The sequence below is a fragment of the Halichoerus grypus genome, chromosome 6 (assembly GCF_964656455.1).
Source record: "Halichoerus grypus chromosome 6, mHalGry1.hap1.1, whole genome shotgun sequence".
Classification (NCBI taxonomy): Eukaryota; Metazoa; Chordata; class Mammalia; order Carnivora; family Phocidae; genus Halichoerus; species Halichoerus grypus.
The window spans coordinates 109,140,974-109,167,224 of NC_135717.1; the positions used below are offsets into that span (position 1 = coordinate 109,140,974).

A 26,251-nucleotide genomic window follows, 5' to 3' on the forward strand; every position below is an offset into this window, starting at 1 on the left:
GGAGAGAAGGAACCTTTTCTCACGAGGCTGCCTATGTGTGTGGTAAAGCCAACTATAAATCACGGACACACCAGCAAAGTGGTGAGGGCTTACAAATCCTGTGGCCTCTCCGTAAGAGCGGAAAGGGTTAATTGAATAGAATATACAATCATTAAAGAATATGAGTCATTTTTTGGTAATATTTGACATTAGCTTCTAAAAGGCTTCTGCTGATTATGTTTTATTACCTGGTTTGTTCAGCATCTATTGTAAAGTGCTGTTAAATTATCATGAATTAGCTTTCGTTCCACAGAAGTGTCACCTGAATGTACTTAGCTGGCTCGTCAATGCCACAAATGTGTAATTATTTATTTTATTAAGCAGTTTTGTTGCCTTTTACACATTACAAAGTGCTTTTTCATTAATCGTACTTGAAAAAAGAAAGTTAAATTATTGTACAATGTGGCGTTCTTAGATACGGTATTTTACTCACAGAATTCCAAAATTCTTAACGGTTTCTTGGCCCTCTGATACTACTTAGAATTTTATCTTTGATCTACAGATCAAAGACCATAGTGAGAATCTTATTAAAGCTATGAAACTTCTCTCGATAAAATGAACGTAAACAGAGAATGTTACATAAAACACCAGGACTTTCATGCATCCCTGGAAAGCTATTCTGTGGATGCCCAGGTTAGGAAACTCTGAGGTAAAGGATTTTGAAAATTCTTGTTAAATTATGCAGAACAATTAATTTTCTGATACTGTACCCTGGACTTTTTCAGGTATTGCTGCAGTAAAGAAGGAGAGGACAAACATCTATCACTGTAATGGCAGCAAAAACAGAGGTTATTTCACTTTGGATTTTGTTGCTTAAAAAAATAATTCTCCAGTCCCTAAGCTTCCCGTATGAGCCAAGGTTATATTGTCCAGCACTTTTTCCCAGTTGAATTTCATATGGAAAGAAAATTACTTCAGTCGTTTCAACTATGCCACGTCTTAAAGAATTGAGAGAGTAAGTCTTGGTGTAAAGTTATTGAGTGTTTCCTCTGTGGTCGACACTGTGGCCGACAGTGTGCCAAGTGCCTCCCAAGCATCGTTGCTTTTAATTCTTAAAACAAGCATACGAGAAAGCTACTGTTTGTATCGCCCTCTTGCTTGTAAGGAAAGCGAGAGAAGCACAGTGACTCTGCTGAGGTCACATTGTTGGCATATGATGGGGCTGGGACTCAGTTTTTCTTTTCTAATTTGGCAGCCAGGCAAAAGCCATCAGAAACAGGTGTCTTTTATCTGAAGTTCTGATTTCAAAGAAACAAATGATCTAAATCAATTTGCACCTGCCCTTGATTTTGTGCAAATTTATTTATAAGGAATTGTGAAGGAAGGGGAGATAGTCCTAAATTCAGAAAAATTTAAATAGTCTTAAATCAAGCATGTAACATGCAATCCCATTTGTCCAGAAAAAAAAAGGCAAAATGCAGAACAGTAAATCTTTTCCATAGCAAAATTATCACAAGGCTATGTGTAGTCTTCCAAGCTCGACTTTTCCCCTCTGAATGGAAACTGCAAATCACCAGGTTATCATGTGCTCTAAGTAGTGAGTCCATTAATCTCTTTCACTCTTCATTTGCCTCGGATCTGATTTGACTTTGTGATAATGCATCGCTCTGATCACCCTGTGCCCTCCTTGATATGGAGTCTTCAGAGAAAGCTACAAACAAAGAGGGCTGGTGGCTCAGTCCTAAAGGGGTCTTAAGACGAGGAATGACAATGTTTGCAAGCATCTTCAACATAATTGTGGTACCCAAGAGAACTTTCAAGATATAAGCCAGCAGTAAAATACTTGTAGAACTGAACAGCAAAGCAGTAACTGAAAATGAATTATTATAACCACTCCAATTCGGTGTAAAGTTTTGCTTCTAAGGGCATAATACTCAGATACCTACTGAGTATATGCATATGCATCTAACTATGCACCACAGTCGTTAATCAAGTTAAAACTCAAGGTTGGGGGTTTTTATTTTTTGTTTTTTGTTTTTTGTTTTGTTTGTTTTGTTTACATGAGAAGGGGAGATACAGAACAGTTGAATTACTCGAAATCTCCCTGAAAATTGGTGGCGGTAGGGCTCAGTCCAATATCCACTATACTTTGTTCTACTCCAGTCTAGACTAGGGGTAGGCAAACTTTTCCTTGAAAGATCAGATAGTAAATACTTTAGGCTTTGCAAGCCATACCGGCTCTGTAACAACACTCCGCTATGCCCCTACAGTGTGGAACCAGCCACAGACAACAACAAATCGGTGTGTGTTCCAATAAGACTTAAGTTACAAAACAGACGGCTGGCTGGCTTTGGCCGGCAGATGGTAATTTGCCGACCCCTGCTCTAATTACAAATTCCGTCATGGCCATTTATTAATTACAGGCTTTGATCTAGTTGTTTAGTCTCTCTTAACCTCAGTTTCCTCCCCCCAGTGAAACACACTTTTTCCCACAGTGAAAACAATGTTTCTCGGATAGATTTTCCATAAGTGGTTTAAATAGAATAGGGTTCGGGGAATCCCACTCTTCAGGTTTATAAAAACATATATAAATACACATGTATATGTGTGTACTGTATTGACTACCTATTATGTGCTAAACACTGTATTAAATGCTTTACGTATATTGTTAAATTTAATCCTCATAACTGTCTTTCAATGTAGATGCCAGGTGATTGAGAGACATTAGGGAGCTTGCCAAGCTGCATGGCTCCTGAGGCGTAGAACTGCAATCAGCTGCTTATGTAAGCTTCACTCATGCCTCTACAATATGCTGTCTTTCCATGGTCTCTTTATTTTATTATCTTATTTTATTTTATTTTTATTGTGGAAAGAACACTTAACATAAGATCTACCCTCTTAACAAATTTTTAAGTGTGCAGTACATTATTGTTGACTATATGCACAATGTCGTGCAGCAGATCTCTAGAGATTATTTATCTTGCTTAACTGAAACTTCATGCTTATTGATTAGCGACTCGCCATTTCTCCCTTCTCCCAGCCCCTGGAAACCACCATTCTACTCTTTGCTTCTATGAATTTGACGATTGTAGATAACTCCTATAAGGGGGATCCTGCAGTGTTTGTTTTTGTGTAACTGGCTTATTTCATTTACCATATTTTCTCTCGATAAGGACCTACTGGTGATCTTCTTGAAGAGTCATGAGGGGCAGGGAATGCCATGTACATGAACTATGAGTCATTTTTTATGGAGGACAACCTCCTGCTCAGATCCAAACATTCACAGGGCTATGTTTTACTAGTGGGTAAAGTGATAGTGCCAAAGTTTCAGATGAGGGTCCTCTCTCATTCTATGCCTGCTTACTCTTTTCACTTTTAGCTCCAATGACTGGCAAGAGGACTCTGGTTTTCTTTCTTTAAGGGAAATACATGGGTTATCTCCTCTTTGATTTCTCAAAAGCAGCCTAGCCCAGGCTATTTACCAAACATAGACTAAGCAGCCTAGAACCTCTCAGTTCCAGGCACTAGAGCAAACTGATAATCTTTTACTATCTTATCCCTTTTACTCTTTTTTTTTTTACTCTTGATGTAGTAGATAAGATTCACATTCACTTTTCCTAGCAATGCAATGGTAAGAGCTCATCCTCAAGTTTGAGATGTCCAATAGGCATAGATACAAGGAGCAACAAGTAGCAAGCTCAAATATGGCATTAGACCTAAATTGTATTCTGTTATATAGTTTTTATCAAAGCTCAACATGAAAGGCGGGGAAGTTTTCTTAGATTAATAAAAAACAGTACTTCTTTTACCATTTGATCACATTCTTTGTCCATGAGATCCCTTGTCAGGGAATGCCAGGGAGGAAGATGGAAGAGGAATGCCAGGAAGATTAATTAATTAATTAATAAAAACAAATAATAGGGGCGCCTGGGTGGCTCAGTCGTTAAGCGTCTGCCTTCGGCTCAGGTCATGATCCCAGGGTCCTGGGATCGAGCCCCGCATCGGGCTCCCTGCTCCATGGGAAGCCTGCTTCTCCCTCTCACACTCCCCTTGCTTGTGTTCCCTCTCTCGCTGCCTCTCTCTCTGTCAAATAAATAAATAAAATCTTTAAAAAAAAAAAAAAAAAAAAAAAAACAAATAATAAAAACAAAAACAAACAATCTTATATTAAGCAATTCAGATGGGGTCTAGTTCCTCCATCTCTCTCATATTCCTCAATCATTGGCTTCCACCCTCATATTCCACTGAACCTTCTACCATTAAGTTTACCAGTGGCCTGCCTCTATTCAAGTCCAATGGCCACTTTTCAGTTCTTAATCCACTCAGTCTTTCGGGGTGATTTTTTTTTTCTTTCTTCTTTCTTTCCTTTCTTTCTTTCTTTCTTTTTTAAGAAACCCTCTCCTCTTTTTAACTTCCTTGTTCTCTCATGAGTCAAAACTCAAATGCCTACAGGGGCCACGCCCATGACATAAATTAATGGTCTCATGTTATATTTCTTCACCACAGATACATTTTGTTCCTATATCAAACATGTAAGAATATTCTTGTCTTTCAAAACTAACATGATCTTGCCCATTGGTCTTGAAACCTATGGCCCACATGCCCTCTTTTCTGTATTCCCACTTTTGATGGAAACATGAATATAAGACTTGTTCCACTTTCTTCTTTTTTTTTATTATGTTATGTTAATCACCATACATTACATCATTAGTTTTTGATGTACTGTTCCATGATTCATTGTTTGCATATAACACCCAGTGCTCCATGCAGAACGTGCCCTCTTTAATACCCATCACCAGGCTAACCCATCCCCTCCCCTCTAGAACCCTCAGTTTGTTTTTCAGAGTCCATAGTTTCTCATGGTCCGTCTCCCCCTCCAATTTCCCCCCCCTTCATTCTTCCCCTCCTGCTATCTTCTTCTTCTTTTTTTTTTTTTTAACATATAATGTATTATTTGTTTCAGAGGTACAGGTCTGTGATTCAACAGTCTCACACAATTCACAGCACTCACCATAGCACATATCCTCCCCAATGTCCATCACCCAGCCACCCCATCCCTCCCACCCCCTACCACTCCAGCAACCCTCAGTTTGTTTCCTGAGATTAAGAATTCCTCATATCAGTGAGGTCATATGATACTTATCTTTCTCTGATTGACTTATTTCACTCAGCATAATACCCTCCAGTTCCAACCACATCGTTGCAAATGGCAAGATTTCATTCGTTTTGATGGCTGCATAATATTTCAGTGTGTGTGTGTGTGTGTGTGTGTGTGTATATATATATATCTTCTTACCTATACTGTAAGAAAAGCAGCTGTCACCTATTTAAATAGATGGTAAATAACACCACTCGGTCCCAGGACATTGAATTATGGTAGAGACTGGGGCAAACAACAGCCCACATACCTTATCTGATGAGGGAGTTTCTACCAGCTCCTGGTTATTATTCCCAAGTCTTGTTAATTGCAATATATGCTAGAACTCCAATTTTTTGTAAATCTCTTAATTCTTAAATGTTGGCAACACTGTGTAGGTCAAACTTAACAGCTCTGAGTGTGAGTTTGGGGATGCTAGTTTGCCACATTTGTGGTCAGAACCAGATTGTTTCTTCATTGACACTTTTTCCACCTGTGTATCTCCTGGCTCCTCCCTGAGTCATATTCTCATTCCAAATGCTTCTCTTGAGAAAGTCCATCTCCTCTGCCACAGCTTCAGCCCATAGCAGTTTGTTGACTTTATTCCCCCACATTATATTCTTCCTTGTGTAATAATTATTTATGAAGTTGTCTTATCTGCCTCAATTGCTAATCACTATATTATGGGTAGTGACAGATTCTTATTTATATGTGCATCCCACATAGCACTTAGATCCACTGCTTTGCCCACGAAAGTTTTGTCATAAGTATGTCTTGATTCCTTAATATTTAGCCTCTGAATTTCTGTAAAGAAAATACTTCTTAAAAAAAAAATGGCTGCTCTGTCAAATTGTCCTAGGATTATACCGGGACCCCACTCTGCCGATCTCCATTTGTATAAGGCAATAGTTCTTCCCTCAAATTCCTGCGAAATCCATATAGTGCCAAAAGCAGCCTTGTTCCCTAGGCTGGTGGCTTTGCTAAAAGCAAGAACTATTTTGTGAAAAAATAAAAGTGGGTCCCATGGAAATAAGTTGGAGAAATTCTGGGTCAAACAATGTTTAACGAATTTCTTTACTGCAGCACTTGCCATAGTTTGTACTGTGCTAAACTGTACTGTGACTATCCAAAGAAGTCATTGAGTGCTTTTCAAACTTTTTTGACTCTAGTACCTTTTTGTGAGGATCATTATTTAAGATCTCATGGACAGCCACAGTTGGGCTTAAGAGTCAAAATGCTTAGAATGTGAGATCTTCTATGATCTGTCCCCTCATCTATATGTTCAGTGTTGTTTTCTACCAGACAAATCCTCCACCCATTCCAGGACTCATGTTATTCTTTGTTTCCCAAATGTGTGCCATCCTACTTCAGCACATTTTCTCTCAAAATTTTCATGGTCTGGAATAATATTCCACCTTCACTAAACCTAGTTAAGAGTTCCCTATCTTTTAAAACCCAGTTAAATGCATACTTTCCTAAGAACTCATCAAACACCACTCCTGCCCTGTTGACCTCTCTTTCCTCTAAATAGCAGCCACATTGTCTTCATCAAGCCTCTGATACATAAGATAGACTATGCTAACTTTGTTTATTGTATTTGTCAGCATGTATCTCCTCTTTCCCCTTTAGATTATTATTGACTTCAGAGCTCTGTCTTTTAACTCAGTGCCTTCTTCCTACAGGAAATTCAATCAGTGATTTTCATGATAAACTAAAATAACTTGGAGACCTAAATGCATATGACTGAAGATTCTGAGGAGTGAAGGGTAGGAAGAGACTGCTGGTGCATGTGAGGTTTGAGTGAAGCACAATTTTCCCAGCAACCAGGGGTACAAGAGAGAAAAAGTTCTCTCTGGAATGAAGACTTTCAAAATAAGAAAGGTAGAGGAAAGAACCTTCAAGAAGGGGAAAGACTATTCCCTACTTAGAGGGCAGGAAGCAGTCTCTAGGGGAGAAAATTTTATGTTGAGACACCTTAATCACACCTTGGCGATTTTTAAGTCAAAGACTCTCATACAGGGTAGAGTCTCACAATTAAGTCTGGCTGCAGTTTAGCCTGCTTCTCGTGGGGATTTAGTAGATGTTGTTTTAAATAGAGTCAAAAGCTGAAAGAGTACCTTCTGGCGTTTTGAAAAGGCTAGACAGTCAAAGAATGTATGAAAGTGCTCTCGTAATATCAGAAAAATTTTCCTTCTACTTGCAAGATTTCAGGGGTGTATGCAAAACAAAGCACCTGGGGGCTATGAGTGAGGAATAAGAATGGAGGATAGTTACAGTGTGTATCTTTAAGACCCCATATACCACCAGCCAGGGAGGGATCACTGGGGCAGGGATGGGGAGGGCTCCGGGAGAGCTGGCGTGCTAGGAACAAACTCAAGACTGGCTGGAGCCCAGGGTTGTAAGTGAGGCCTTTATTGTTTTTCTCATAGCTGTTATATCCTGGGAAAAGCAGGTTGTACCAGAATGCAGTACTTTATTTCCCAATAAAGTCAATGTGGCAGAGTCGAGAAATTTATTTTGCTTACAGTTGGATTTCCTGGCCTGCTAATTTCTCAGACAGAGAAGAAAAGGAATTTGAAAGTGAGAAATATTTACTTATGTGGGAATAAATATGCATGAAAATGCTAAACAAAAGTGCAAAACCAGTATTTATGCCCATTTGCATGAATTTTAAAGCAATATGAATCAAGAAAGCTCTAACATCATCATTCTGACTCTCTGTAATGGGACAGAGAGTAAAGTAATATATACATTTAAAATTTATTCTATGTATGAATAGATGTACATTATGTGGATGAATTTCTTTATGAAATAATTGACTATTTTTTTCTTATAAACGTAATAAAAACAGTTTGAGATCATCAAAATTAAGAGATCAAGCTAGTGCATAACAAAGTGAAACAGTCTAATCTGTGTATGTAAATGAGGTAACAGCAACACATTTAGCATCTGTTAAACTCACAGTGTATAATATCATTTCATGAGGTTTGAAATACAGGCAGGAGGATTATAAAGGGGAATACCTGCCTGAGAGAACCCCGTGTGACATTTTTCATTTCATATTTACACTCAGCTATATGTGTAAATAAGCAGGTATTTTAATCTGTACCAAATGAAAAAACATATTGCACTAGTTTGAGTTTTGATGCACATGGTTTATATACATAGTTTAATTGTGGAGAAGAAAATGACGGAGAGCCTGGAGATTATCAAAGTTATACCTAGAGAAATGAGAAATTATCACCTTAGCCACCTTCCCCGTTAAATAGAAGTCCATCTGGAAATGCATCCATTTTTATATCAACAGAAAACACACTGCCGCCTGGTAAATAGTTACATGTTGCAAAATGTAGATTATCTCTAATTAACAAAAAGAAAGACGTTGCTTTTCAAAGTCTGGGAATGTTATCTTGTGATTTTGTCATAAATGATCTTTATTAATTGTTCCATTTTTAAGGATTATTTATCTTGTTTTCACCTCTTTGATTGCTTCCTTCCAGTGCCATGTAAATTGGCACCACTATTAGCAACATCACTAATTTCCCCTAAAGATCATCTGAGCTCTCAAGCCAAAACATTGCACTCCATTTTATTTTTTCATAAAACTGAAATGGTTTTAGATGGATAATTTTATCATCGTTAATTCAAGCCTCAAAGGTAGCCAATTTTTTTTTTTTTACAAATAAGTAATTGCTTGGGCTGAAAATTGTAACTGCAGTGTTTCAAAGGGAAGATAATGTTGAAATGGTGTTGGTTATAATAATTAAACCCTTTGTTCAATCAAAAATAGACCCTTTAGCTAAAGGGCAGTAAACTTCATGAGGTATATAACAAATCATGTTTCAATTTATTGAACACAGATTTTTTTTTCCCTTCCCTGTGTTTAGTATTTGTCATTTAGATACATAAATAGAGAACTGGATTCTGAATAAATTAGGCATAGCGATAATTTGTGGCAGCTCTGATAAATCATATATATATGCACTGTGATTACATGAAATGAGAGGACCATCACACATAAGGCTGACAAATTGCTCCAAGTCCACAAAGGGTTGCTTCTGAAGACCAGTTCTCTTTTCTTTCTCATTCAGGCAACAACAGTAACTGTTTAACTAGAAAAGCTTTCCCTAATATTTCAAATGAACTTTACAGTATCACCAGAGCGAGGTGATGTACCATCACCAGGATGAAACACAGCAAGATAACAAATATTATTCAAAAGACGGAACTGAAAACTGAAGGTGTATAACACATTTCCTCAAGAGGGAGACTTGCCCGGCTGCGGAGGAGAGGAAATGATAGGTAAAAAGGTTGATAAAATCAGAACAGAAAGCCGTGGCCCGAGTGTGAAGGGGTAAAGATGAAGTATCTAATCTATAAACAGTGGGGGGCTGCCTTCGTCAGTTGGGGCTGCTATAACAAAGTACCTGAGACGGGGGGCTTATAAACAACAGAAATTTATTTCTCACAGTCCTGGAGGCTGGACCTCTGAGATCAGGACACCAGCGTGGCTAGCTTCTGGTGAGAGCCCTCCTCTGGATTGCAGACTGCCAACTTATTGTACCCTCACAAGGCATAGAGCAGAGAGAGGAGGCAAGCGCTCTCCTGACTCTTGTAGGGGCCCTAGTGCCATTCATGAGGGCCTCATCCTCACAGTTGCCTTCCAAAGGCTCTACCTCCTAATACCATCATGTTGGGGGTGGGGGAGCAGGGTTTCAACATATGAATTTAGGCAGGGGGTGGGCAGGGGGGAAACAAAGAGTCCGTATAGCGCATCACTGTGGTTTTTGCGTAGGGCAGCATTTTCTGGAGAGTGATCTAGCGCCTGTTGGCAGGAGACAGTGTGCAGAGAAGGGTCTGGGTGTAGGGGTGCACTTCAAGAATAAACGTAGTGGCTCAGGAGTACAGTGAGAAGTTGCTGAGCACAGCTGTTGGCAGTGGTCATGGCTAGGGAAAGGTATTTTGAGAGCTATTGTGGAAGAAACACGGACAGGCTTTCTAATATATATGAATGTTTGAGATGATTCTAGAATTAACAACTGGGGAGGCTATTCTGCCTATCAGTTGAGATCCTCTAAAGTGTGCTACAGTAACCAAATCCCCAAGTCTCCTATGCTCAAAATACCAAAGTTGTTTTTGTTGTTCTTGTTGTTTATAATTCCCTCTCACACTAACGCCCGTGGTGGTCAGCGGGGTCTCTGCCCCGCACCGTCAGCCTCCCTCGGGGACATGCAGCCCTGCTCATAACTGACTGCTGCAGGAGGAGAAGAGAAGGGGAAAGCACACTGTGTCTCTTAGGACACATTGTCTCTCAAAGCTTCCACATGGAAAGGACAAATGGGACCTCCCGTCACATTTCATTAGTCAAAGCAAGTCCCATGGCTCTGCCTGAGTTCAAGGGGATGGATATTGAGATAAGTAGTACGGTCTACCACTTTCTCTTTTCATAACAAGCTGGGCATTTGATTTGTGAGAATATTTTTTTCAGACTACATTCTACAAAACATGAAATGCAAAGCTATTTTCTTCTCTTCGATGACAATTTCACATGGACCAACATGGAATGAAATAACAATGTAATTAAATACTAAATAAATACTAAAGAATGTCCCTAGCTGTGTTGATTTCATAAATATGCAATCTCCAAAATCTGTGGTTTGCCACTTAATAGGGCTTTCTATAAATTAGTTTCTTATGGGTGCTGCAACGAATTTCCACCAACCTGGTGGCTTAAAACAACATTTGTTCTCTTACAGTTCTGGACGTCAGAAGTTCAAAGTCGGTTTTACTGGGCCAAATTCAAGGTGTCAACAGAGCCATACTCCCTGGGGACCCTCTAGGGGAGAACAGGTCACTGGCCTCTACCAGCTTCCGGTGGCTGCCTGCATTCCTTGGCTCTTGTTTGCATCACTCCAGGCCCCATTTCCGGTGTCACATCTCCTCTTCCTATAAATTCTCCCTCTTATAAGAATTCTTATTACACTGGATCCCCCCAGATAATCCAAGTCCCCATCTCAAGATCCTTAACCTAATCCATCAGCAAACTCTCTTTTGCCATGTAAGGTAATATCCACAGGTTCCAGGGATTAGGACTTCAGTATTTCTGGGGGCCATAATTCAGCCTACCATACTCATCGTGGCACAGTACATTATTTCTCATGGCTCCTATTGTGTTTAGATAAGTACATGCATGAAAGGAAATCAACCAAAGCACCATTGCCATAAACCTGTATTCAAAAATGTCAGGCTTGAAAAGACTCCAAAGGAATATTCTAACTTGGGGAAGGAGGGTGTAACTTTGTATAGGGCTGACGGAGGAAGGGTCGACTGAAGTTCACTTGGCTTTGGGAATTGTTGGTCAAAAATGGTTCTTCAAAGAGAAAAGATCTCTCCTACAGATTAGCAGCCGTTGTTTGCCCAGTATGGCCTTTACCTGGATGGATGGAAACAAACAGTCAGGGACTAAGATCATGTGCAAGATCAACTTGCAGATGAAGGACAGTTGCAGGTGAATAGGCCAAGTGGGAGGGCCACAGTGAAAAATTCTCAGGTTTTCTGTGTCATTTACAAATAGAACAGAGATAAAAAATTAATCTGTATTTGTTCATAGACTTCCAGTTGCAGAAGGGCCATTGTCTAGGGAATGGAGGAACTTCTCCTACCATCCAGGATGTTGCTATGTAAGCTGGACTCTGCTTTCTGAAACTTTTGTCATATTGATCTGAGGAGAAAGAGAGAAATCCAGAAAAGCCAGGCATTTGTATGTTAGAAAAGGCAAAGAGCTTTCCGAGGAAGAAAATAAGAAAGCAGAAAGTAAAGGGAGGAGTTAGGGTGGTTTAAAGGACAAATGGGAGAAATGGGGTTAGATAAATCTAAATAATCTTTCTTACTGTTAGGGAGGCAATTTTTTATTTACTCCTCTTCTGAAGACTTCAGAAAATGTATAAATTGCCAAGACTAGAAGCAAATTCTCTGCAGAGAGACTTTCCTCTAATTATCTGGCCTTATACATCAAAATCTGTGGAATAATATATATTCTAAACTCCAGCAACTCTTCTCTTGAATACTTTTATGTGGCATATTGGAGGTTATATTCTCCCTCATTGGGCAAGTATTTTCTAATTATAATCTTACCTTTTCTTTACATGTAAAAACCTGATAATGTTCATGTGTGAAACCAGTTGAGGCATTTAGACATATCTGAATGACCACATCAGAACAACCAAGCAAGGATCTTAATGATTACTCAGCAAGTAGCCATAATTAGAGCCAACAAGAAATGAAGCAAAAAATCAAATCATAAATTTGTTCATATAAATAGACAAAGTGTTGTAAGATTTCATTTGTTCTTGGAAATCATATCTGTCCTGAATTCAAAGGATGCTTATGAATACTACATTCTAATTATGTTCTTAAACAATCTCTCAGTATCCTGAAATCATCAAACAAAATATTATGTGTGGAGTAAATGTGATGAGACTTTGCCTAGGTTTGAAGGGCAAGTTTACTCTGGAAAGTAACTGGATCACTGAGATCCTCAACCATACATGATAACATATAATATGTTTTGGGATTTTTCTAGAGATTTGTTTACAGCCCTTGATATTCGTTTTATTTGGAGATCACTAAATCCTCAGGGGTTACTCTGAGTAGCCATTGCATTCTGTTTGGTAAAGAAACAGTGTCAGAAAAGTGATGTCATTTTTGTCTATTGCAGAACGAGTTCTAGAACCTGGGTGTCCTACTGCTTCCACACTGTCTCATAACCAGCTCTCTAAAAAACAGGCTTTTTGTCTTCTTTTTTGACTGGGAAATAACTCATACTTACAAAGTCCTGAGGGCATACCTCAATTTCATAGTCCACACAACCCGAAAAATTCAGCTGAAAATTGGTCTCTGAATACAAAGGCAGTGCTGGTCAAAAGTAAATTCTGGGGTTGTGGGCCACAGAAATCCAGTCTCATTTCCTATGCTGAAGACCCTTATGCTGTCTGATTTTCTATGCAGCTCAAGTGCATATTCTTACCGCTCAGATTCTGAATCCAAAGAAAACCCCCAAAAAATGTTTAAGCAGCCTTTCCTGATGGTTAGTGATGGCAGCTTGTTCATATGTCACAGAAACCCTTTAGCAGATTGTTCTAAATTTATTAAGTAGTTTTAAGAAAATAGCAACTTAAATTTTATTTTATTCACTTATTTATTTTTATTTAATAAAATCTCTATTTATATAAGTTCGCATTTGGGGCATGTTGTATTCTCGAGAACTTTTCTTTTTTTGATCATTTTTACATTAAGGTCTTGAACTCTTCTGGTTGAACTGTGGATATGAAAATAGCTCTACATGTAAATAGCAAAAGACTGCAAGTGGGTGACAACTTTAATGTGAGGAGGACATTCATAATCACTTATTGACCTCTCACTTACATACACACACACCACACACGTAATCTCCGCCTCATTCGCTACTCTATTTATTGTGCAATATATTTTCTGCATCGATTATTATATACTAATGGGCTGTGTAATATCCTTTCCAGATTTCATTGTAGGTATTTTATAAAAATGAATAGATTCAATTATAGAAAAAAAATCAAGCTCTTGCCTACTGCTGTTTATTTTAATTAAAGTAGTTAAAAATTTACAATTTGCACTCTTTGGTTTGGATCTAAGCTATGTAGGGCTCTGATTCCCACTGGCAACTCTTTGTGCACGACTTTTCCTTTTTAGGTAGGCTAGCATGTGAATTTCTGGGGTTATGTGGCACACATTCCATTCATAGCACATTAATAAGCATTTGTCATCGTCAGATGTTGCAATTGGAGAAAGGAGGTTTCATTCATTTATTCATCCATTCCACAAACATTTATTGCTTGCCTACTACATACGAGGCATTGTTTTAGGCACTGACAATAGAGCAGTGGGGGAGCAACAACAACAAAAAAGATAAATATCCCTGCTGTGATGAGGCATCCATTCTAATTGGGGAAGACAGACAATAAATAAATAAACAAGTAAAATATATAATATGTCAGATGGTGATACATACTAAAGAGGAAACAAAGGTACAGAAAGAGCTGGGGAGTTCCAAGGGGGGATAAACTGTTAAAACTGGTAATAAGTCGGTGGTATCATTCCTGAATAGATCCAAGGAAGATGAAGGAGCAGCCACACAGATACTCGGAAACATGATAGGCAGAGGAAACAATAAGAACAAAGACCCTGAAACAGAAATGCACAAGGTGTCCTAAGGCAAGCCCAGAAGGAGTAGAGTGAGCAAAGGGAAGAGTAATAGGAGTTAAAGACAGAGAGGTAATGGTGAAAATTATATAGGGTCTTGCAGGCTACTCTAAGGACTTTTGGTTTTACTCTGAGTGAAATACAAACACATGATTTGACTTACCTTCATTCAAAATTTGATAGAAGTCCAGTGATGCTCCAGGCAGATGTCTTCTGCATGGTGATTCAGTGATCCAGGCTGCCTCTATTTGTGGTTTCATTATTTCAACACTCAGCTGATATCTTCACTGACAAGGGGAAAGTGAACTAGAAGGTCCACAGGGGACTTTTGCTTCTACTCAAACTCCATTGCCAAGAACTAGTCAGAAGCCCCGGGAAATATAGTCCTCCCAGGAAGGAAAGAAACCAGATTTCAATGAGCAGTAGTAATGTTTACCAGTGGGGGCAAATGTAAAAACAGAAAAACCAGGTAAGAGAACATTACAAACATCCAGAAAAAGAGATGACAGCTGCTTGAACCATGCTGGTAGCAGGAGTCATATTCTGGGTGTATTTTGAAGGTAGAAACAGTAAAATACATTGATGGATTGAATGGGGGATTTTAGAGAGGAGGTAAATTGGGAGAATGAAGTTGCCATTTACTTGTTGGAGAAGACTTCAGAAGTAACATGTTCAAGGGGCAATAGAAAGAGCTCGGTTTTGACAGGAAGAAATAGAAAATTTGAGCAGACCCATAACCAGCAAAGACATCGAATCAGTAATAAAAAATCTCCCAACAAGCAGAAGTCCAGGGCCAGATGGCTTCCCAAGGAAATTCTACTAGACATTCAAAGAGTTAATACCTATTCTTCTCAAACTGTTCCAAAAAATAGAAATGGAAGGAAAACTTCCAAATTCATTCTATGAAGCCAGCATTACCTTGATTCCAAAACCAGACAAACACCCCACTAAAAAGGAGAATTACAGGCCAATATCTTCAGTGAACACGATGCAAAAATTCTCAACAAGATATGAAATCGAATCCAACAGTACATTAAAAGAATTATTCACTATGATCAAGTGGGATTTATTCCTGGGCTGCAGAGGTGGTTTAATACTCACAAATCAATCTATGTGATACACCACATTAATAAAAGAAAGGATAAGAACCATATGATCCTCTCAATAGATGCAGAAAAAGCATTTGACAAAATACAGTGTCCATTCTTGATAGAAAAAATCCTTCAACTAAGTAGGAAATAGAGAGAACATACCTCAACATCATAAAGGCCATACACAAAAGATCCACAGCTAATATTATCCTCAATGGAGAAAAACTGGGAGCTTTTCCTCTACAGTCAGGAACAAGACAGGGATGTCCACTCTCACCATGGTTATTTAACATAGTACTAGAAGCCCTAGCCTCAGCAATCAGACAACAAAAAGAAATAAAAGGCATCCAAATTGGCAAGAAAGAAGTCAAACTTTCACTATTCACAGACAACATGGTACTCTACGTAGAAAACCCAAAAGACTCCACCAAAAAAAATTGCTAGAAGTAATACATGAATTCAGTAAAGTCACAGGATAGAAAATCAATATACAAAAATCTATTGCAATTCTATACACCAATAATGAAGCAGTGGAAAGAGAAATCAAGGCATCGATCCCATTTACAACTGCACCAAAACCCATAAGATACCTAGGAATAAACCTAACCAAAGAGGTAAGAGATCTGTACTCTGAAAACTGTAAGACATGGATAAAAGAAATTGAAGATGACACAAAGAAATGGAAAAACATCCCATGCTCATGGATTAGAAGAAAAGTATTACTAAAATGTCTATACTACCCAAAGCAAACTACACATTTAATGGAATCCCTATCAAAATACCACCAGCATTTTTCACAAAACTAGAGCAAACTGTCCTAAAATTTGTGTGGAACCACAAAAGACCCCAAATAGCCAAAGCAATCCTGAAAAATCAAAGCTGGAGTCACCACGATTCAAGCTATATTACAAAGCTGTAGTCCTCAAGATAGTAGGTACTCTCAGAAAAACAGAACAACAGAACAGAATAGAAAACCCAGAAATGAACCCACAACTGTATGGTCAACATATCTTTGACAAAGCAGGAAAGAATATCGAATGGAAAAAAGACTATCTTCAACAAAAGGTGTTGGAAAACTGGACAGCATCATGCAGAAGAATGAAATTAGACCACTTTCTTACACCATACACAAGAATAAATTCAAAAATAGATGAAAGACCTAAATGTGAGACAGGAAGTCATCAAAATCCTAGAGGAGAACATAGGCAGCAACCTCTTTGACCTTGGCTATAGCAACTTCTTACTAGACATATCCTGGAGGCAAGGGAAACAAAAGCAAGAGTGAACTACTGGGGCTTCATCAAGATAAAAAGCTGCTGCACAGTGAAGGAAACAATCAACAAAACTAAAAGGCAGCCTACAGAATGGGAGAAGATATTTGCAAATTGCATATCTGATAACAGGTTAGTATCCAAAATCTATAAAGAATTCATCAAACTCAACACCCAAAAAACAAATAACCCAGTATAAAAATGGGCAGAAGATATGAATAGACATTTCTGCAAAGAAGACATCCAGATGGCTAACAGACACATGAAAAGATGCTCAACATCACTCATTATCAGGGAAAAACAAATCAAAACCACAATGAGATACCACCTCACACCAGTCAGAATGGCTAAAATTAACAACACAGGAAACAAAAGATGTTGGTGAGAATGCGGAGAAAGGGGAACCCTCTTACCCTGTTGGTGGGAATGCAAACTGGTGCAGCCACTCTGGAAAAGAGTATGGAGGTCCTTCAAAAAGTTAAAAATAGAACTACCCTACGACTCAGCAATTGCAGTACTAAGTATTTACCCAAAGGATACGAAAATACAGATTCAAAGGGGTACGTGCACCCTGATGTTAATAGCAGCATTATCAACAATAACCAAACTATGGAAAGAGCCCAGACGTCCATCAATAGATGAATGGATAAAGAAGATGTGGTATATATACACAATGGAATATTACTCAGTCATCAAAAAGAATGAAATCTTGCCATTTGCAACGATGTGGATAGAGCTAGAATGTATTATGCTAAGCAAAATAAGTCAGAGAAAGAAAATATCATATGATTTCACTCATATGTGGAATTTAGGAAACAAAACAAATGAACATATGGGAGGGGGGAAAAAAGAAAAACGAGAGAGGGAAACAAACTGTAAAAGACTCTTAACAATTGAGAACAAAGTGAGGGTTGGTGGAGGGAGGTGGATGGGGAGAAGGGCTACATGGATGATGGGTATTAAGTAGGGCACTTGTTATGATGAGCACTGGGTGTTACATGCAAGTGATGAATCATGAAATTCTACTCCTGAAACCAATATTACACTATATGTTAACTAACTAGAATTTAAATAAAAATTTGGAAGAAAAAAAAAAAGAGCTTGGTTTTGAAACACTAAATTTTTCATGGGACATCCAAGTTGAGATGTCGAGTACACAGTTGAGTATATGTGTCTATAGTTCAAGAGAGAGATAAATTTAGGAATCATCAACATGGTGATAGAATTCACAGCTACCTGACACAAGAGAGATAGATACCTAAAGAGTGGGTATAGATCGAGAACAGAAAAGGTCCAAGGGCTGAGTTCTGGGCACTCCAATGTTTGTAAGTTTGGTAAATGAGAGCGACAAACAAAGGAGCTTGGGAAGTAGCAGCTATGAAGTAGGAGAAAAATCAGTAGTGTGTAGTGTTCCAGAAACTATGTGAAAAGGGTGTTGCAAGGAGAAATTTATCAACATTGTCAAATCCTACTAATAGCCCAAGCTAAATAAGGGCTAATAATTGGCGTTTTATTTAGCAACATGGAGGTCATTACTAACTTTGACAGGAGCCATTTTGTGGAATGATGAGGACTCCAGTTGGAGTTCTTTAGGAGCAGAAAAATGGGGTGGTAGTTGGAGTGGGCTGTGGAGGAAACTCAGCATGGCTTTATGCTGATGAGATGATACACAGGAGAAGCGGGGGGATTCCCTGGGGTAATGTCTCAAACGGCGTAGAAGGAAGAGGGTCTGATGCACTGGGGTGGGTGTTTGTCTCTGACAGGAGCATATTGGTTTCATCTATGGAAGTGGAAAGATGTCAAAGTGTGTGGGTACAAATGCAGGTCGGCGGGAAATTATGCTGTTGGGGAACATGTGGGACGTTCTTCAGAATGCTTCTACTTTCTCAGTGAAATAAGAATCAAAGTCAACAACTAGAGTTAGAATGAAGGAGGTTTGAAGAGAGAAAAGGCGATAACTTCTCATCTAGATTTGTAGCTGAGCAAATAGGATCTCCAGGCTGCTCTGCGGGACCGCTTAAAGTCAGACCAGTCAGCATACTTGCACTGCTTCTCCCATGCCATGATGAGCTGAGGAGCTATAGGGGCAAATGTGAAATAGGAAGAAAGTTGGGTTTTAAGGAGTCTCATTTTCATTGATCAGGATCTTGCCATTACTATTCTTGACTATTTTGTCTCCCTTCTCACAGATGTTCCTGAGATTTGTGAATCACTCAATATTTGCCTCCCACATTCTAGTCTAAATTCATTTGCTCTCACTCCTTTGGTTCCAAACCCATTATCTCTACCAGGTTCTTCCTTAGCCCCTATCCCTTTTGCCAAGACTTTGTTTTATTTCCACTTTACCTCTGAAGGACATATTTCCACTTGACCTCTGAAGTACATAGGTCCAATTTTTCTCAAGTGCAAGCTCAGCAGTCTCTAGGCCAGCCTCCCACTTCTCTGCCTCTCCCACTCTCCTCATGTTAAACCCTGTCTGCAGTCCCAGGTCTGGATCATACTCTCCTTCAGGGAGCTCAGAATACAGATTTGAGCAAAGACTCCTACCACAGAGACCTATCCTCTGATAAAATAAGAATGAACTGAGCCCCACTGAGGAAAGAAGCTGGGGGTTTCAGGACCCCATCTTACCCCTCTGCTTTCTGAGCCTTATCTGCCTTTCTGCTTCATCCAGAAGCCAGTTCAGAGACAGTTTGGACTGTGAGTGATATGGGGTGCCAGACTGCATCATGGAGTCTGTGCTCCTTACCTCAAATTGGACCAATTCTTTCACAGTCCAGATGGTTAACACTGCTGTGAAGTCCTCGTCAACATGTTGAGTTTACCATCCCGAGTAACTTGCTCCTGGGGAAATGCAAGAAATTGTTATCCAAACAAATAGGAGGTCAGCTTATTTAGTTTAAAAAAGAGAGAGAAACAGATTCTCTACAGAAACATTTGGGCAGGTTTCAATTTAAGCAAAAGGCATTTCATTCATTTCATTTTAATGGTTTCTGTTGAATAAGCATGAAAAATGGTTTTCATTAGTCCTTCCTCCACATTAGACCTGACAAGCAGGGGGAAAACATGAATTTTTCCTGTACTTAACAAATATTCTGTAGTCATATGGAGCAGCAGGAGAGATGCAAAAGGAATAGTAATTTTGCAAAATGAAAAGGCTTGGGCCAAAACAGATCATTTATTCCCAGGAAGGAGCAAGAATATGCTAGCACATGATAAAAATAAACTGATGAAATTTCTAATACTGGAGATTATGATTAAAGACAATTTATAATCGTCTGGAAATGAAGTGGGGAGGAATGCTTCATTTTCATTATTTGCTTCAACCTTATTTATTTTCTCACGCCCCATTCATTCAGCAGGGGACCTCCAACAGTCTCTCCATAGGTAGAACTTTTTGCTTCATGCCCTGGCTAATGCTTGCTACCACATAAATAGCTTATTTCACAAGCTACTTTTCTTGCTGGGTCTAGGATTTTAACACTAATATGATTTTCCTTTCTTTTTAATGCTCTGAGATTAATTGTACTTGTGGAATATCTAGTTTTGAAATGTAAATGCCTTTGACATTTTACTTTAATTCCAATTTGGATGGTAATTTAAGGGTTTAATTAATAATAAAGATGAACCAACCTATAAAATGAATACATAAACAGGGAGCAGCAATTGACAGAAATGAAAGAAAATTTTTCTAATGCATTCTCTATAGATTCTCATTGGCGTGGGCGAGTAGTGTGTGTTTCTGAGTCTCATCACACAATTAAGAATAGAAAAGACACAGCTTGGAATGTTGCCTATTCGCAAAACAGTTTAGACCCGTTAGTGGTGCTGAATACCAGTAATAATAAATAGGAAGAAAATGGCTCTTTTGAAGAAAGAGTGAGTAAAACAAATAAGCATTAAAAGTCTAAAAGGGATGCTTGTCTCAAGTTCGCATAAGCAAAACCAAGGAACTCAGTAAGGTGTAACAGAATTTGTACTGAACTCTAACCGTAAGCCCAGGCATGTGCTAAATACTTTACTTGTCTTGCTCGTTAATGCTCATACAATTCAATGAAATAGATCTATTACTATTCCTAATTTACAGATGAAGAGACGGAAGTTCCAGAGAGGTGAAGTAACTTACACAAGATCACACAGCTAATAAGTGGCCTGGACAGGATTTAAACTCAAGTCAGTCTGACTCCAGACTTATTTTATACAAATAGATCATTTCTTAAAATCTATATTTTCTTTATTAAAAAGTCCTCTTAAAATGTACAGAATCGGGACGCCTGGGTGGCTCAGCCGGTTAAGTGGCTGCCGTTAGCTCAGGTCATGATCCTAAGGTCCTGGGATGGAGTCCGGCTTTGGGCTCCTTTCTCAGAGGGGAGCCTGCTTCTCCCTCTGCCTGCCCCTCTCCCTGCTTGTGCTCACTCTCTCTCTCTCTCTGATTTCGAAAAAAAAAATTTTTAAATAATAATAAAAAAGTGTACAGAATCATATTAAGTCTGATAATGAAATTGCACACCAATTAAGCATCAGATATATATTGGCACCATTTGTGCACATTTGAAAATATTTCCCTGAGGTTGCACTATCACTCCTCAGCCTACTTGTACCACTTAACCTGTGCCTCCTCGAAGCTCGCAGGAGAGCATCGGCATTGGTGACTAGCCTGCTTCAAAGGCTGCAATTTTCTCACCCAAAAGTTGGAGTATTCACTCCAGGACTGAATCGGACTGAATCACGTAATGTGCACCAAGGAAACTGGCCTCACCTCTTCACTGTGGGGACATGCACTCTCCAACTCCCTGGGAATGATCTGGCATGGTATATTCCACTGAGTTGTTCTGGGGGATTTAAAGTAATGTGTTCAGGGAACAGAGGCAAAATTGCATTTTTCTTTGCATAAACTGACATGTCAAGGAAAGACTCAGTCTTTTCCTTTGGAAAGCAGGAGATGGAGAGGAGTTTTTTAAGAAAAAAAGAACATAAACAGGGAAAACTAAGTAGATAGTAAGTTATAAAGTATTCATAAGCTCTTACATTACTATAGCACTTGACAGTTTATACAGTGCTTTCAGATTAAATTCATGCATTTTGCGAATGATCCCTTGAATTGGGTGAGGGCAGATATTATCACACTCATTTAACGGAAGAGACAGAGGCTCAAGGTCAAGCTGTTTGTCCAAGGCTATGTGGGTTTTAAGTGATAATATTGGGCTCCAGCTCAGGTCTTATGACTCCATCAAGACTTAATATTGATAAGATGTTTATTATCTGAAGGCTTTTATGAACAATTATTTTATTAAACAGAAAGCTCTCTTGGGAGTTTTCCTGAAGATGAATGCTTTCTCCTACATAACTGCTCATGCCACAACATCTTACACTATGAAATTCTAACGATACGACATCATCATCACCTTCATCTCCAGCTCACAACAAATACCAATTAGTGCCAATGATGGGCTCCTCTGTGTCAGACATTTTCAAATAGTGACTTTTTCAGTCATCACAAAAACCCTAATGAGGTAGTATCATTATCCCATTTCCTACAGAAAAGCCTGAGAAAAGTAATTATATATGTGTGTGTGTATATATATATATATATATATATTTTTTTTTTGAGAGAGAGAGAGCGAGAACGCACACAAGCATGAGCAGGAGGAGGGGCAGAAGGAGAGGGAGAAAGAATCTTAAGCAGACTCGATGCCCAGTGTGAAGCCCCACACAGGGCTCATCTTACAAACCTGAGATCATGACCTGAGCCAAAATAAGGAGTCAGACGCTTAACTGGCTGAGCCACCCAGGCACCCCAGAAGAAATAATTATCTTAACAATGTTATTAAGTAACTAGGCAACACTGTGGTTAAAAACAAACAATAAACCCTCTGTGGTTTTTAACTGCATGGGTGCATTTATTACTTGCTGGCTCTGCTTTCTACCCTGCTCGTTCCAGGATCCAACCTGTCAATGCATCCCTCCCTGAATCATTGCTGGGCTCATGGCAGAGACTGGAATGGACAGTGGTTCTGCTCAGAAACTCATATGCCTCTACTCGCAGCCCACAGCAAGCCACCTGAGCAAGTCTGACATCAGTAGAATGGGGATGTATCACCTCCCCATACAGAGGAAGCACATAGTTTGGACACTATCATACTTCACCGAAGTCTATAGTTGGGTTACAAATATTTGCTTCTTCCTTTACTGGAGTCAATCCCAAAGTTTTATCTTAACGTAAGACCAGACTGAAAGTCTAGGATTTTGTGATAGTCTCTATATCAGGTCTGGGTATGGCTCGACACCCATGAACAATCCATCAATCATACACAAAATTAAGTAAGTCTGCTTCACACACAGACCAGTGCTGTGCGGGCTGGCTTGTGTCTCCTTAGGAGAGTCAACTGTTACATTTTCAGGAATTTTGCAAATGTCACATTAGTAGCTTAAAGTTGGCCACAGTTTGGAATTATTTACACCACAGAAATGGGCAAATGCTAGAAATCAGGGCTTTTTTTCCCTAGAGAGAGAGTTATTACACATTTACCAGCATATTACTGTACATTTGGCATATGCTGGTGGCATAGGAGCTGATTAATGGCAATAAATTCTCCTGTTTAGAAAGAAGACAAATGGAAACCACACAGCAGTCATGGACCCATAAGAATCCTGGAATGATATTGGGCAGTCGTTGCAAGAGCCCCCTACCCCGGAGTTAGGGATTGCTCCTTGATTAACTGCTTCTATGCCCTGGAAGTAACTCCCCAGGCTACTGTTCTAACTGTTCTCAGGGACCTTGCCTCTGTCCCCTGGATGATCCTTTATTTTCCTTTTCCTCCTTGGCTCTATCTAAAATACACTTTGGGCACTGCCCTCCTTGGAAGTGGTGTGGCTATTGTAACCTGCTTCTTGCCCACAGAAGATTGGCTCTGTATCCCTTTAAACAAATTCCAGCCAGTTCCATATGCCAGGAGCCACACCTCCAGTTCTTTTCCAGATATGCCCCTTTTTAATTGCTAATGATTCTAGCCTATCAGGCTCCTGTGGGAGAACCTGGAAGTCTCTTTATCCTGAGCCATGTTTTCCATTTGAAAAGATTTCCTGGACACCAGCTGAATTGATTCAGAGATTTCAACAAAGACCATGGCAGCCATACCCTTGGATTGGTTTTTGCCAGAAATCTGGGTTTCATCAGCCTTTGTTGCTCAAAGATTTTCTCAGTTTTATCGTTTTTTAAAAAAATTTTAACACGATAGGTCCCAGAATTTCTGGACTCTCTCTCTTCCTTTCTACATCTTCTTGCAAATCAGTCAATTCTTTCCTAAGCTCATCTCAGTAACTTGTCAAATACAACTTAACAGTGAACAATTTATGCTACAAACATTCTATTTTCTAATTGCTTCACCTAGAGCCACAAGTTAATTAAATACCTTACCTGCTTTCCAAGCTACTGTGGGCAACAGTATTGCTAAATGTTCCACCAGTGCCTTCGATGGCTTCCTGCCTGCAATAACAGTTTCTTTGCCACCTCCTGGCCAGCCCCCAAAACAGTTCACATATTTCAGGGGTTTGTTTTTGTTTTTTGTTCTTAACAGCAGGGAATTGTACTTTCAGGGCAATTTCTGTATCACCCTGAATAGGCTAGTTTGATGGTAAGTGTATCCCAAAATCTCAATGGATTACACTAACTGAAATTTATTTAAGTTTATTTCACCTTTGTTAATGTTGGCTACAGGAGGAGGTGGTCCTGCTCCACATCCCCTTCATTCAGGGATTTGAGCTAAAGAGTAGCCTTTATATTGTTGGTCTCACAGCAGAGAAAAAAGAGCATGTGTAGCTGACCATAAAATGGATCTTAAAGCTCTGTCACTTTCGCTCATATCCCATCGACGAAGAAAGTAACATGGATGATGGGTTTTGGATATCCCCCACAGGGAGAGCCCATAGGAAAAAGTCTGTAGAGAGCAGGTATTTTGGAATAATATGCAGTATTTTATGGTAGTAGAGTCTATCTGACTCCAAAGCCTGTGTTCTTAACCACTGTATTATACTATTGCCTCTCCAAAATATGACCTAGCTTCATTTTGTTGGTAGACTAATGACAAAGGTTCCAAGAATCCTTTGTGACACAGAGCAAGCACTATTGGGCTTTACCTGCTACAGTTCCCAAGTGACACAAAGGCAGCGACAGTCAAAGCTTCCAGTCATGCTGGAATTTTTCTCAAACTAGCTTGAGACACAATTCATTTTGACCAGAGAGATTTAAGGGAAGGCGATTTTCCCACAGTGATGTAAGGTGCATTTTTGCAACTTCTTTAGAGCAATGAAAAATTTAAGTCATAAAAATTATGTTCTTAAATGATGTTTTTCATCCTGAGAGATTACTTGTAATTACTTATCATTAGCTATGATTTAAAGCAGTTAGAGGAATAAATACTTTATCCCTTCTATTTTATAAGTTGGGAAATGTAAACCAGGTCTGTCATTTATGTTGGTACAATAAAGTAGGAGTTTAAAGCAATTATACAGACATGTTTCTTTGTGAGTGTGTGTATATATGGTTTTCTCCTTCCTCTTCATTTAGCTGGGGCAAATCCAGCCCCAAGATCCTGACTCTCAAAAGGGTCTTTTAAAAGAAAGAAGTTTGGACTGTATGTTGCAGCACTGTTTTTATTGAAGCCTTGGTTTGGGAGCCAGAGCACCTCAAATTCTCTCCTTATGCTCAATACACCTTAGGTATACAGTGTAATGCAAGACTCAACAGAGGCAACAGGCTAGTGGCAGTGTTACCACTGGGAGAGCCTGCATTGTGTGAATGGAGATCTCCATTCTTGGATTCCCCGTGAAAGATTTACATGAGGACCCACACACAAATAGAGACAGCCAGAAGGAAAGTAGCAAGCACAAAACAATTTATTAAGAACAGTACACTGTCTCCTGAGAGCAAAGCCGAGCAGAGTACTTAGCCTGGCCTAAAAGCAACATAGACCAGAAAGGAACACAGACAATACACAGTAACAGTCACCTTACAGGCAATACAATGGCACTAAATTCATATCTTTCGATAGTTACCCTGAATGTAAATGGGCTAAATGCCCCAATCAAAAGACACAGGCTATCAGATTGGATAAAAAACAAGACCCATCGATATGCTGTCTGCAAGAGACTCATTTTAGACCCAAAGACACCCCCAGATTCAAAGTGAAGGCGTGGAAAACCATTTACCATGCTAATGGACACCAAAAGAAAGCTGGGTGACAATCCTTATATCAGACAAATTAGATTTTAAACCAAAGACTGTAATAAGAGATGAAGAAGGACACTATATCCTACTTAAAGGGTCTATCCAACAAGAAGATCTAACAATTGTAAATATCTAGGCCCCTAACATGGGAGCAGCCAATTATATAAGGCAATTAATAACAAAAGCAAAGAATCACATTGACAACAATACAATAATAGTGGGGGACTTTAACACCCCCCTCACTGAAATGGACAGATCATCTAAGCAAAAGATCAACAAGGAAATAAAGACTTTAAATGACACACTGGAC

The 26,251-nt window shown here is 39.2% G+C and overlaps 1 long non-coding RNA gene across 1 annotated transcript in view; it reads right to left on the reverse strand.

Moving 5' to 3' along the window:
- Positions 1-18,314: 18,314 nt before the first annotated feature.
- The window catches only part of LOC144382129 (uncharacterized), a 182,201-nt gene continuing 174,264 nt past the window's right edge, over positions 18,315-26,251 (reverse strand). The window contains exons 3-4 of the long non-coding RNA XR_013448542.1: positions 19,465-19,559; positions 18,315-18,793 (exon numbers count right to left, since the gene is read on the reverse strand). This is a non-coding gene — a long non-coding RNA (uncharacterized LOC144382129). The remainder of the gene's footprint in view (positions 18,794-19,464; positions 19,560-26,251) is intronic.